Here is a 1,820-nt window from a genome sequence, read left to right on the forward strand (position 1 = left end):
TACTCAGCATTAAAGGGGAATAAATTCCAGAAAACTCGGAAAAAAAGAGAGACGTAAAAGCGAGTGGGTGAGGCCCCGGGCTGCCGAGGCGCGGTATATAGGAAAGGTAGGGCGTGCACCCTCAGTCAATTTCTAGGCTCCTGGCCGGCGCGCTTGGGTCAATCCTTCTGTCTAAATTTCTCCTGCCTCTGGCTTCTCTCCACAGAGGTCACAGGAGGCGGGGACTGAGCAAGTGTCCCTAAAAGCAGCTGGAGCCGCAGCTGCGGGTTCGCGGAACTCCCACAACCCCAAAGCGAGAGGACTGCGTAGAGAATCAAAGAGCCCGCGAGTGGCCTTGCGCCCACCAATAGGTGCAGGGCTCGGAGCCGCCCAGCCCGCTCCATCCCTTCCTCCGTCCCCGCCACCGCCTGGGCTCCTCCAGTTCCTGCCTCAGCAACTCCGCCGCGCGTCTTGCACCCGGAGAACCGGCCCAGGGACGCGACTCGCAGCCGGAGAAGCGAGGGCGCTCGCCGCAATCACCCACACTCAGGCCCCGCGGCAGCTACTGACCCGCCACTATGGCCCGGGGAAAAGCCAAGGAGGAGGAGAACTGGAAGAAATTCATCTGGAACTTGAAGAAGAGGTTTTTGGACAGGACGGTGGCAGTTGGTTTAAGATCCTTTTCTTCTGTGTAATCTATGGCTGCTTGGCTGCTAACGTTATTGGAAACACCCAGGTGATGCTGCTCGCCATTAGTGAATTTAAGCTCACCTATCAAGACCTATAGGGTCGCTATGGATCAGAATCCACTGGATGGCAATGGGTTTGGTTCTGAGTGTATCAGGACCAAGTGGCACCACCAGGATTAACACAGATTCCTGAGATCCAGAAGACTGCAATTGCCTTTCGTCCATTAGACTCCAAGAGGCGTATGTGCTGATCACAGGTTCCTGAATAAATACAAAGATTCGGCCCAAAAGGATGAAATGATTTTTAAGGTTGTGGCAATGTGCCCAGTGACCTCAAAGATCAAGGAGAGCGAAAAGTCTGCAGGTTCAAGCTTGAGTGGCTGGGAAATTGCTCTGGACTAAATGATGAATCTTGGCTACAAAGAGGGTAAACCATGTCTCATAAAGCTTAATCGAGCTCTGGGCTTCAAACCTAAGCCTCCCAAGAATGAGTCTTTGGAAACTTATCCAATGATGAAGTATAGTCCTTATGTCTTGCTTGTTCAGTGCACTGGCAAGCGAGACGAAGGCAAGGATAAAGTTGGAAACGCGGAGTATTTTGAACAGGGCGGCTGCCTGGTTTTCCTCAGCAATATTATCCGTACTATGGCAAACTCCTGCAGCCCAAGTACCTGCAGCCCCTGCTGGCCGTACGGTTCACCAGCTTCACTATGGACACTGAAATTCGCATCCACTAAGGCAGATGGGGAGAACATTGGATACAGTGAGAAAGACCATTTTTAGGAATGCTTTGATGTAAACATTGACGTTAGGAGCTGATCACAAGCACAAATCTTTCCCACTAGCCATATAAAAAGTTTTTTTTTTAAAGATACCAAACCAAAAAATCTACTAGTCTTAAAACAAACTGTCATACATATGGGACCATCACTTAATCTATACGCTTTACACTAGCTTTCTGCATTTAGTAGGTTAGAATGTAAATTAAAGTGTAGCAATAGCAACAACATATTTATTCTACTGTAAATGACAAAAGAAAAATTGAGCTTTGGATCATGCCCATTTTTACTGTAAATTATGATTCCATAACTGACTTGTAGTAAGCAGTGTTTCTAGTCCCTAAGTATTTCTGACTTGTGTATTTTATTTAGT

The 1,820-nt window shown here is 48.1% G+C and overlaps 1 pseudogene; it reads left to right on the forward strand.

Moving 5' to 3' along the window:
• Nucleotides 1–557: 557 nt before the first annotated feature.
• Nucleotides 558–1,487, forward strand: LOC101349255 (sodium/potassium-transporting ATPase subunit beta-1-like; annotated as a pseudogene).
• The last annotated feature ends 333 nt before the right edge of the window (nt 1,488–1,820 follow it).

The sequence above is a fragment of the Trichechus manatus genome, unplaced genomic scaffold (assembly GCF_000243295.1).
Source record: "Trichechus manatus latirostris isolate Lorelei unplaced genomic scaffold, TriManLat1.0 scaffold00264, whole genome shotgun sequence".
Classification (NCBI taxonomy): Eukaryota; Metazoa; Chordata; class Mammalia; order Sirenia; family Trichechidae; genus Trichechus; species Trichechus manatus.